Raw genomic sequence first — 13,051 nt, 5'->3', positions numbered from 1 at the left:
ACATGGTTTAAGAAACCGTAAGACTATTTCTGCAATTTACTATGTTTGTTTTCTCTCTCTCTCTTTCAGCAAAGAACAGAATTTGGTGGTTAAAAAAACAAAATTTAGAAAGATCCACCAAATTCGATAGCTAAATGAAAGTAGCTGTGTGAAAATTGGACAACAAGGAAAGAATTATCATACCAAAAGAAACGCTACGGAATGAAAGCAATTAACCATACTGGGGAAAGATAGGGGCTACTACATTGAAGAGAATGGACTCGAATATGCGATGAAAATAAAGCAAACTGGATATTAATAGTTCAAAAATAATTTTTGGAAACACTTTGGGAAAACACACACATAATGAAACCAAATCAGATAATGAGAAACCTAAGAGTGCTACATAGTGAACAATTAAGGTAATGAATCAAATACCAAATAAGGAAATGTGGAAAAATATCTGAAAAAAACTCTCATACAGACGGATTATTATACATACCTAAAAATGCTTATCTCTGACTGTGATAATAAAATAAGGCCACTGTAGCAGACTTGATAATAACATGTTAAATTAATCACTTTACAAGTTACAACATATAATGCATAAGACAGCCAAACTACAGTTACATAAATCACCTTATGTTAGGGCCATTTCGCCTTAAATGAGCTTTCACTGGCCACCAATTAAATGAAGGAACTTCAGACTGAAATAATAAAGAGTCCTAGACCTATGAACCACTTAAAGCCAGGGCAGGGCCCAGGTTGCAAAAAAAGAAACTGGAATACAGAATCTAAAACACACAACACAGACCATCCAGAATATATGAACTATAAACCTGGAATCTCGGTTACAAGTATTCCCGGAATCCAATGCCACATTCCGTTGCATGAACTGATGCCAGTATCGTGGGAATTGTATTGGTGTTATGCTGCTGTAACTCTTGTCTCGTACTAATTAAGCTGAATAGCTGTAGTTTACTATTTCCAATTAAGCATAGCATATGCCAATCTAACATGTAAACCTTAAGGATTAAGTATCACTCATATATAATGTTTATGAAACTGCAGTTTTACCGCACGCCTTAATGCTAATATGATACTCAAAACTATCTAGATTAAGCTGAATTTATTTGCGAATATTAATACATTCCATGAGAAATTAATGCTAAGTAAAATTAGAACAGTTAATTTTCCTTTATATCATTAGAAGTACAGAAATATATAAATACTAAAGTGGACATAATAAACTGTTATGTTAACTCAAAAGTAACTAACGACCAAGAAATAGTTCATAATTTATTCTACGTAACTTTGCTTGTAAAATTATTCTAATCTGGATATGCATCTGAAACCATCATCGAATGGGGAGCAAGGACCAATATTTCATTTGCTCATTTTCCAGAAATTGAAGCGAGAGATGTTCTCAAATTTTCCTTACTATTTTTCTGCATCACAGAAAATGGTATTTAATACGTTTGCTCTCTATCGGGTAAAGGCGATGTCTCCTATTTCGCCGCTGATTGGTGATTGGCAATGTTTTCCTTCCTACACATATTACGGGTTGTCATATTCGTTGTTCATCTTTTTCTTACAAATTTTCTAAGTCTTAAAGCATCTCGTTATTTTGCTAGTATATTTTGATTTCAAAATACTATATGTTTTGTGGAAATATCACAAGAAAAATAAGGAATACAGGGCATTTTTTCAGAATTATTTTTGCAAGAAGTTACTAGCTCGTCTTTTCTTCTTCGAATTTAGACAGTAGTGCTGATAGGTATAGCCAGACACCGATTGCATATTCCTTACTGCAAATTATTTTCTTTCCGTTTTCTTTTAGATCCCTGAACAACCAATAGTTAATATAGTAAATATATTCCTATATTCAACGAAATAAACAAGTTGTTCCGACACGGCATACAAACCTTCGGTCCTTTTACAATAGGAAGATACTAGCGGCAGCTGGATAGGTCGTAAGCTTTCGAACAAGGGGTTCGGTAGTTAACTGCTTGTCCGACAGGCGCGCGCGCGCGACTGGGAGGTAAACAAATCACTTTTGCTTTCGGCCTCGCAGTGGATGGACGTGTGTGTTCGACGCTCTCTGCCCGCTTCTCGTCGTTTGCTTTCTGAGTATTTGGTTGTAATTGTGTATGAAAGAGTTATTGTAAGTACAATTATTCTCTCTTTTCATAATAAATTGCTTCAATCAATTATCTATTTATGATGGAATCTCCTCGCCTCGCTACCCCACGGAGACTTTGCCCGGGTATCGAAGGGCGTAAATGCGGGAAGTTCCGATCGTTCCCGGAGATTGACCCTCATATTTTGTGTGCTCGGTGTCGGGGGCGCGAATGCACCCGAGCCGAGCCCTGTGATGTATGTAATGATTGGTCGGAGGCGCAGTGGACTTTGTATGAGGGCAGGAAGAAGCGAAGGCCTGCAAAGGAGTCGTCGGAAAGCTCTCCCGCGACTCCTTTGGTGACGGATACTTCGTCTTCTTTCCTGCCGCCCGCTCAACTTCCACGTCTCGCGCCTTCCCCTTCGGGGGGGGTGTCTAGGTCCTTCTCCTCTCCTGACGTGTCGAGTGTGGAGGAGGGCGCTAGATACCCTGACGTAGAGTTGTACTCTGGGTCCTCTATCCGTTCGTCTTCGCGCGAGCGGGTAGAGGATCCTTCTAATCACCCGACTTTTGCCTCCTCAGGTGCGGTTGCCGCGAAGGATGACCTCGGACAGGTGTGGGCATCGTTGGGGCTGCAGGGCGTGCCGAGTGTCCAGGGCTGCTCTATCATCTCGCTGGCTCCGTGGCGGTCACCCATACAACGGTCACGACCACCACCACGACCCTTACAACCCCTGGCTATGCTTCACCTCCTCACCTGGTGTACACCCAGCACGCGGTCTCTGTAACACCCACTACATCGGTGCAGGGGCCAGTCGCCGTAACTCGGGGGAGTGTGATGCCGCCACCTGGGTTTGCCGTGCTGCCGCGACCGGACTTCATGTGCCCGAAGAGCTCGCCCCTGGACCTCCCACCGGTACCTAGGATGTCTGTGCCGCTGGTTCGACCACCTGTACCTCCTACACAGTCTGCCGTACCTGCCGTGACCACCGCTGCTGTACCTGTACCTGCTCCTGCTGTCTCGTCTGCCGTTCCTGTGATGCTCGCACCTGCTGATGTTGTTCCCGTTCCTGGCGCCGCTGCTCCCGATGCTGGTCTGTTCGGACAGGTACGTCCGGGCCCTGTTGCTTCGGCAACAGCAGCCCCGGCTCCGTCCTGGATGACAGATCTGACGTCGGTCCTGAGGAGGTTGACGAAGAAGAAGAAGAAGAGGAGGAAGGTGTCGTCGTCGTCTTCATCGTCTTCTTCGTCGTCGTCGTCGTCTGCCGCCTCTTCCCCTTCTTCTTCTAAGGCTCCCCCGCCGAAGAAGAAGAAGGTCGCCTCCCCCCCCCCTAAGAAGTCTCCTTCGGGAACTTCTAAGGGCCCGTCTCGCACTGGTGAGACGGGGGGTTCTTCCGCTGGTCGCCCTGTTCCTTCGGGAGCAGGACCCGTCTCTTCTCCCACAAGGAAGAAGACTACGGGGACCAGAGGGGTGCCGGCTAACACCGGCACTTCCTCACCTGCTGTCAGTGGTTCGGCCACAGCAGCAGGGTCCGGCTCGGCCACTCGTTCGCGAGAGGTACCGAGTGTACGGTCGCCTACCAGCGACCGTGCAGCCAGGAACCAGACCTCTGAGTCCGCTCAGCGTCAGGTTCACGGCACGGAGCGGAAGACTGGTGACAGCCGCTCACGCGACTCTCACCAGGCCAGCTCTCGCTCTCGCGGCGAGCAGCTGGCTACCCGGGCGGACGTGACGGTCCATGACCGGCCACGGGCTGAGGCTGGGAAGAGGTCCCCCCGTTCGCCGGCACCAGCCACGGCTGGTACCAGCGAACTGACGCACCGTGAGGATACGCACCGATCTCACCGTGACAGTGGAGCTCGCCGGTCGCCTGACCGTCGCTCTCACAGAGAGCGATCGGGTACGGCGACCAGCACCAGCTCCTCTGACACACGAGACCGGGGCCGCTGTTCTCGGTCCAGCCGTTCTCCACAGCGAGACGGCTCGACTAGGTCTGCAGCTCGATCGCCACCGCGGGTTGGCGATCGCCTGCAGTCCTCCAAGCCCGCTGGTTCTACCAGCGAGCGAGGAGAGAGCGTCAGGTCTTCCTCTCCCATACCTTCAACCTCCTCAGGTTACACCGGGAGGGGCGAGGTATTGAGGAGTGATCGTGAGGGGTGCGCCCCTCAGGATCCCGCCACCGCGTCGTACGCACCAGGCTCGGTTCTCGGACCAGCCAGGTCGTACGCACAGGTGGTTGGAGGAGACCGAGAGGGGGCTGTCGCTGCTCCTCTCCTTGAGGGAGGAGGGTCTCGGGAGGTGCTCCTGTTCGAGGGACTGGACGGTCCAACTCCACAGGATGCAGTCACTCTGAGATCCAGAGGAACTTTGCCGAGGTTATTGCGCTGATTCGTCAGCACAACGACCTCGGGGAAGGATCGCCGCTCCCACCACCTCCGAGCCCACGTCCCGGCTCGAGTCGTTCTGGGGCCCGAAGAGGGAACCCAGACCGACGGTGGGTTTGCCGCGGTCGGAGCTTGCGGACTCAGTGCTGGACCAGGTTGAATCGCTTGTCTCCGGACAAGACGGTTCTCTCAAGTCTGGCAGGTCGAGCAAGCTGCTTCCACCTCCTCTGCTACGACAGCGGCGGTTTTACGTGCCATCTGAAGACCCGATGCCGCCCAAACAGGTGAACCCGGAGTTAGCCAGGCTGACTCCGGGTGTGTCTCTGCAGCAGCTCCTGTCCGAGAACCTGTGGTTCTCGCAGCAAGAGGCACTCGGCCTGGAATCTACCGCCATGGCAGCTTTCCAGGCCGTCTCCTGGCTAGATCTGTGGTCCCTCACAGTATCTAAGGTCGCAGCCAACTCCGGGGGAATTTCTCCCGAAGATGACTCGGCTTTCAGGAGAATTTGCCAGTCTGGGGGAAGAGCCATCTCCTTCCTTGCCCACCAGACGGTGAACCTGTGGGCCAACCTGGTTCTCCGACGAAGGGACGCTGTCCTTACTCGGGTTTCCAGGGCGGCCGGGCGTGAAGCGGCGTTGGGACTTCGAAACGGACCTCTACGGAGTTCCACGTCTCTCTTCCCAGGAGAGATGGTGGACGCTGCGGTGGACAGACGGCGCACTGACGACAGTGACCGGTCTGGTTCACCAGGCAGTCTCGAAGGCTTCTGGGCAGCCTCGAACTGCGGCCAAGTCTAAGGGCTCGGCTAGCGCTTCCTCGGCGGCTAAGACGGTTGCTGCGTCGAAGCCCCGGGGAATGACTCTGTCTTCTTCAACTTCTGGCAAGGGGAGCCGTAACCAGCCCTCCTCCCAGCCCTCCTCATCCCGTGGAGGCTCTGGGAAGAAGTCGAAGAAAGGGGGGAAACGCTAGGGACGGCGTTCCCCCTCACCTGCTGCCGGAAGTGGGGGGGTGCCTGGCCAGCCATTGGGCAACTTGGCAGCGCTACGGCGCCGAGACCCGGATTGTAGATGTCCTTCGGGAGGGATATCTATTACCCTTCGAATCTCGGCCACCCCTCACCTCCAAACTGGTCCAACAGCAGTCGTACGTTCCAGGGTCATCGAAGGACGTAGCACTGAGACAGGAGATAAAGACCATGCTGAGCAAGAGAGCTGTAGAGATCGTCACGGATCAGTCACCGGGCTTTTACAGTCGACTCTTCCTGGTGGAAAAGTCTACGGGAGGCTGGCGCCCGGTGATAGATCTCTCTCCCCTGAACCGGTTTGGTCGCCAGACCCGGTTCACGATGGAGACGGCACGCTCAGTGCTCGACTCCATCAGGGAGAACGATTTCATGACTTTCAGTGGACTTGAAAGGATGCGTATTTCCAAATACCCATTCATCAGTCCTCCAGAAAGTACCTCCGCTTCATCCTCGACGGGACGGTGTACCAGTTCAGGGCACTGTGCTTCGGTCTCTCAACCGCCCCACAGGTGTTCACGCGAGTGTTCACTCTGGTGTCTGCTTGGGCCCATTCGCACGGGATACGTCTGATGAGGTATCTCGACGACTGGTTAGTCCTGGCGAGCTCCCGCTCGCAGTTGCTACAGGACAGGGATCGACTGCTCGAGTTCTGTCGCGATCTGGGGATCGTGGTGAACTTCGAGAAGTCCGATCTCGAGCCCAAGCAGAGATGAAGTACCTGGGTATGCTGATCGACCACGGTAGCAGGGCGAGTCTTCCCGCAGACTCGCGGATCAGCAGATTCAGGGAGGCAGCCAACCAGTTCCTGTCTCGGCAGGAACAGGTAGCTCAGCGATGGCAAGTCGTGATCGGACACCTGTCGTCGCTCGAGAAGTTTAGTCCCTCACGGGCGTCTTCACCTGCGGTCTCTTCAGTGGAGACTAAAGGAGAGTTGGTCGCAGGCGACGGATCCCCCAAGCTTTCCAGTGTCACTGACACAGGAGGTGAGGCAGGACCTAGCCTGGTGGCTGGACGACGGGAACCTCTTAAAAGGAGTGCCTCTGCGCACTCCCCCCCCGGACATGCAGCTGTTCTCAGACGCATCGACCGAGGGATGGGGCGCACACCTGGAGGAGTTGCTGACTTCAGGAGTGTGGGACGAGAACGACAAGCACCTTCACATCAATGTACTGGAACTCAAGGCAGCGTTTCTCGCTCTCCAAGAGTTTCAGGACCGTTTGATGGGACACTCAGTGGTGTTGATGTGCGACAACACCACGGTGGTGGCTTACGTCAACAAACAGGGGGCCTAGTGTCTCTCCCGTTGTACCAGTTGACTCGGCAGGTGCACGAGTGGGCTCAGGCACACTCAATAGAGCTGTCGGCACGCTACATTCCAGGGAAGAGGAATGTAGTAGCAGACACGCTCAGCCGTCGGGATCAGGTGATAGGGACCGAATGGTCTCTACACCAGAACGTGGCGGAAGGGCTCTTCGACCTGTGGGGGCGACCAGTCGTGGATCTGTTCGCCACCCGGCACAACAGGAAGCTCCAGGTGTTCTTCTCGGCCGTGCCGGACCCATGGGCAGCTGCAGAGGACGCTCTTCAACACCCGTGGGACAACCTCTTCGCCTATGCCTTGTCCCCCGTTCAGCCTGATTCGCAAGGTGATCAGTCGAGCACTGGTCACCCCGAATCTCAGGATGATCCTGGTGGCTCCCAAATGGCCACAGGCCATTTGGTATCCGGACCTGCTGGCTCTTCTCGCAGGAGAACCGAGAGAGATTCCCCCTTGGCACAACCTTCTCGCCCAGCCACACGTCGAGCGGTACCACCGAGCAGTCCAGTCCCTACGTCTTCACGGCTGGCTGTTATCCACCATCTCTTGCGAACGAGAGGCTTTTCTCGTAGCGCAGCAACAGAGATGGCTGGAAACGTCCGTCAGTCCTCTGCAGCTGTGTACCAGGGGAAGTGGGCCGTCTTCTGTGGTTGGTTGGGTCGTAGACGGGTTCTATCTCCTCTCAGAGCCACTCTTCAGCAGGTAGCGGATTTCCTCGTTTTTCTTCGCCGAGAGAAGCTCCTCTCAGTCCCCACAGTCAAAGGATACAGAGCCGCCTTGGCGCTCGTCCTGAAACTGAGGGGTTGGACATCTCGAACTCGTTCGAGATCTCCTTGCTTATGAGGAGCTTCGAAAGGTCTTGCCCACCCAGGGAACTCAGGCCCCCTGCGTGGATGTGACTCTCGTCCTTAGGAGTTTGACTCGAAACACCGTTCGAGCCACTCCGGGAGTCGTCAGACAGGGATCTGACCCTCAAGACCCTCTTCTTGCTGGCCCTGGCATCGGCGAAGAGAGTAGGGGAACTTCATGGTCTTTCCTATGATGTACGACACTCCAGGGGATGGGGATCCGTGACGCTCGATTTCATCCCGAACTTCGTTGCGAAGACTCAGAAACCGTCGGTCCCTGACGACAGGTTCGAGTCATTCACGATTCCCTCCCTAATGGACTTCACCGATAATGATGCGGATGAGATGCTGCTTTGTCCTGTGAGGGCGCTACGGCGCTATCTGAAGAGAACTCGACACCTCAGGCCTGAGTGTCGACGCCTCTTCGTTAGCACCGGGGTCACCAAGAAAGAAGTATACAAGAACACTCTTTCTTTCTGGCTGCGTGAGGTCATCAGGAGGGCGTATGAGGCTGATGGTAGTGACGACATCCGTACGTCCCGTCCGAGAGCTCACGAAGTCAGAAGTATTGGCCCGTCGTTGGCGTTCCGTAAGAACTTCTCCGTGGCGCAGGTCCTGAAGGCAGGGGTCTGGTCTAACCAGACTACCTTTACGTCCTTCTACCTTCGGGATATTGCCCACAGGTCCTTGGATACATTTTTCTTGGGACCCGTGGTGGCTGCCCTCAACAAGTTGTGTAGCTAACCCAGACCCTCGCAGGCTGAACAGCATCGAGTCCTGGTGTGACTGTGTGGATGGATGTGTGAGTGAGTGAGTGACTGGCCCTCTCTCCCTTCCCATCTTTTCCTTCCCCTCTACCTGTGGGCAGAGGGCCATGGTCGTCACTACGCTGGATGAGGACGAGATGCAGGTGAGCTATATGACAGAGCCCCATCCTATCCCTTTCACTAGGGATAGGAGCAGAATATCCACCACCTTCCTTCTACAAGAAGAAGTGGATGCCTACAAGAGTCAAACCCATGACTTTATATTTGCTCCTGTACAGGAACAAGTTCTTACATTGCTGGTACGAAGAGATACGCATGCCTCTCTCTTAGTACTCGGTCCAGAGGTCTGACCATTGATCCTGCGGTGCACACCCCGATCAATCGGACAGAGGCTTGGATCCCTCCCTCGCTCTTACGACCAGGGAGGCTTCCAAGGTTGGGCGAACACCAGTCTGTTCACAAAAGACTCAGATTCCTCCCACCAAGAAGTGAGTCTTCCTATTGTAAAAGGACCGAAGGTTTGTATGCCGTGTCGGAACAAATGACAATTTGTCTAAAATTGCATTTTTCCTAACTATACAAACCTGAGGTCCTTTTACACATAGCCCCACCTCATGCCACCCCTCACTCTGCAGTTTTTGCTTGGGCCAAAAGCAAAAGTGATTTGTTTACCTCCCAGTCGCGCGCGCGCGCCTGTCGGACAAGCAGTTAACTACCGAACCCCTTGTTCGAAAGCTTACGACCTATCCAGCTGCCGCTAGTATCTTCCTATTGTAAAAGGACCTCAGGTTTGTATAGTTAGGAAAAATGCAATTTTAGACAAATTGTCATATTTATAATTATTTTGAGTAATTTGTAGTAGATTATACAGATGTTTTCGCATAAATCCTCTTATTCTAGGATCCTTGGATACATTGCTAGTGACCGCAAACATTGGTTACCATGGCAACAATGACGCTTCATTCAAGACTCAAATCGAAAGTTTATGGAATATAAGCACTCCTTTAAGAATTTACATTGGGAGTCCAGTCGTTGAATTTCTTTGAAATGTATTTCAATATATGGCAACAGCAAAATCCTGTTAGTATAAATTCTAAAATTGTTTATATTGGCTAATGATGACGTTATCACTTCAGGTATGATTGACGACTCTGAGTGGTTATTACCATACATGTTACATTAACCATTTATTGCTTATTGTCAACAATTGCAAATCCTTTATTACGTAACGAACGAAAATTTCTACCTCAAACGTAGGTTACTTTTCAATATTTTCAGTATTATTTTACCTCCTACACATACATCATATCAAAGTGGGACAGAGCCATTCCAGTTTCTTAAACTGTTATCATTAATGGCATCTAAAATGCACATTTCTTATGATATAACTCATTACGTTCGCATTCCATTTAGTTTTTTCCCCTTTCATTCTTTTCTGTTTTAAAGGTGCGAAAATCATTGCTCCTTTTTAAAATTATGAATTGACGCTCGAGTCTTTTACCAAAGAATTATTTTAGGTGCGCAACGTAAAAGTGGAAAAAAGTAAACGAAAAAACCCAGAATGTTTTAGTTCACTCTATATGCAAGAACACTCGTTAAACATGTCTGCTCTTCCCTGTTGACCGAGTTGGTCGTGTTGCTTCACGTGTTTACTTTTATGTTCTGAACTCAAAGAGAATTTTGTTTTTAATCTTAACACCCTCTCGCGTCTTCTCATAAATTCACCAAATATTTCTTACCGTTTTTCAAGATAGCTGTATATACGCGAGCACTTCGCTAGAGAATAAGATACACTCATTGCACTTCTGCCGTATTTAGTGGCATTCCTGAGAGAAATAATGCTTTAAACATGAGTATTTATTTAAGGATGTGATAGTGCCACCAAGTAAGTTTCAAGCGATATCTACTTATCACATATGTTTACTCAGAAATAATCAAGAAAATTACGTAAAGGTTGGGAAGAGAAAAGATGTAGACGATAAAAAGATAAAGGTTTGGAGTAAGTGCGTAAATATTCGAGAATATTTAGAAATCCTATGGTGTCAGGAAAACCAGGTTTGTGAAAATAAGAGGCTGCAAAAGCTGTACTGGAATATCAAAAATCACGATATAAATATCGGGAAGAAATTGTTCATTTTAACTCGGCGTATTATGACGTAAGTATTTAAAAATGACTGAGAGTCACGTAAACAATATTAACCTATTTCATAGCTGATAGCAGAATACCAGTGTGTCCCCTAACTTTGGACAATACGCGAATCAGAAGATCAAAATGACTGAGAGAAATTCACTGAGTTTCAGCTTCAGTAAACCATGATCTTAAACGGTTGAGTTCTATTGATTGTGAGGGCTTTCAAATACAATTTCGTTGCTCTGTTTGCGTGGAGTGTTATTTGTTCATGTATTAGCAGAGGTGTTGATAATAATGTATGATTGTATATTGTTCAATTGTTTATGCATCTTCTCCATTATTTTTGCTAGGTAAGTTCATGATGGTGTCTTGGCATATCTTACTATTAGCGCATACCGATAGGTATAAAGATTGATAATAATTGCTATCATATTCTTAGCTATAGGTGTATACATTGTTTTTTTTTTTAAATTAAAGTTAGTCTTTACTTCGTCCTATAAGTAACTACATTTAATACAGGAGGCATATCATAACAAATGAGAGAGAGAGAGAGACAGCAGACAGAGAGAGAGAGAGAGAGAGAGAGAGAGAGAGAGAGAGAGAGAGAGAGAGAGAGAGAGAGAGAGATGCAATTTGCAGACGGACGTGGTAGGACAGACACCAGGTGCCCATCTGAGGGAGAGTTATTACCAATTAAGGCAAGAGAAATTGCAGTATAATAAAAGGTTGAAGTGGGATATCAGTCACTGAGAATTAAGGAAAATAATATTAGGAAATTATTGAGTAAAACATTCCCTTATTATCAGCCACTAGACCAGGGGTCATCAGCATTTGAAGCTAGAAGAGCAATTTATTAAATCATAAAAGTGTAGTACTGTCAGAGCAGCAATGACAAAAATGGCATCAGAAACTATATACACCTCATTAAATAAATCGGTAAAATTGATGCCTGTGATATGCTTTGAAACTTTAATAAAATCTAATCAAATATTGTCCGAAGAGAGTTTATAGATTTCTTTGTCTTAAATGGATTTTAAAAAGGTATTTGTTCAGCGTTTGGAGCCGCACAAGCTCTTTCGTAACACGCTTTGGGAATTGTAAGAAAATCGTAGTAACTATTAGCTATGGAATGGAAATACAGCGACTGAAAGCGTTGATAAAAAGTTGATATATCACTAAAGAATGTCTCTCGATACGAAAGTGTGGAATTATATGTTTTGTAATGACAGTTGAAGATTAAGGTACCTTTATACTCTTCGTAACGAATATCAAGGCAATGTGGTTTTAATGGTGACTACCTGATGCAATTGAGTCCCGTAGTGTGACGTAATATCGCCGCTCCCTGGGGGCCCACTTATCTGTTTTCACTCCGTTAGAAATTACCATATAAAATCTACTGGGTGCGAATCATAATAACAACATTTAAAAAATACATTTTCTCTCATTTTTTTCCATTACAGAAAACAGCGTTCTAGCATATTGTCTAAGAGGTAATGATGATGTCACCAGGCAAACCAATGATTGGTTGTTGGCGATGTTCATCTCTCTCATGTTTACACAGTAATGTCGTTGGAATGCTGCTTCCTTTCGTCAACAATTTTTCTTATCAGTTTTTACGAGTCTTCGCACCTGGCTCTTATCATTTGATGTTAGGATATGGTATAATTCCTTTAAAAGACCTTAGAAAACATGTAAATATACCTTCTTTGGCGCATTGTTGCAGATTGTTTACCAGCTAGTCATTTCCCTCCGAATTTCAACAGCGTGTTATGTACCAGAGTAGCCAGCGGCATATTACTTTTTACACTTGAAAGATACATAAATTTTTTCTACAGTGTTATTCGAACCCGCATCTTGCTACTTCATTAGATTTCCATGTGATTTTTCTTTAATTGTGAAATGATAATTGGAATATTTGGAAGTAGGCTATTATGTACAGAACTATATATAGTTTTTGATAAGGAATCTATCATTCTAGGATCCTTGTAAACATTTGTTTTGCCACAGGTTCCCATGGTAACTATGACGTGCAGCTTCATTCATGAAATGATCGATACTTTACACAATGAATTTTCGTTTGTTATCATTCCAATTCTCTAAGATGCTTATCTGTGCAGGGAACACGTTTTATTGTAATAGGTAAATGCTGCATTATATACGCTATAGAAAATAGCAGAGAGATTTCGTTATAACTTTACTTTTTTGTGAATATTTTTCATAAAAGAACTATGATGTACAGCCTTATATTTCTTTTATTTAACATTTCATATTTTTGCTTTACTCTTTCTTGCACAACAGCTGGTTTTAATAGCATCAAGCTATAAATCTCACGTGGAAGGTAATCTGCTGTAGATCTGCAAAGTGGAAAACTAAAACTACTTTTGAATAAAGAATAATAAAAAAAAAAAAAAAAAAAAACCCTGTGCAGAGCAGGAATCTATTTTCCTATTCTTTGCGCTTTAAATAAAATTCCCATGTCA

The sequence above is a fragment of the Macrobrachium nipponense genome, chromosome 32 (assembly GCF_015104395.2).
Source record: "Macrobrachium nipponense isolate FS-2020 chromosome 32, ASM1510439v2, whole genome shotgun sequence".
In the NCBI taxonomy this organism is placed as follows: Eukaryota; Metazoa; Arthropoda; class Malacostraca; order Decapoda; family Palaemonidae; genus Macrobrachium; species Macrobrachium nipponense.
This window is presented reverse-complemented; position numbering follows the sequence as displayed.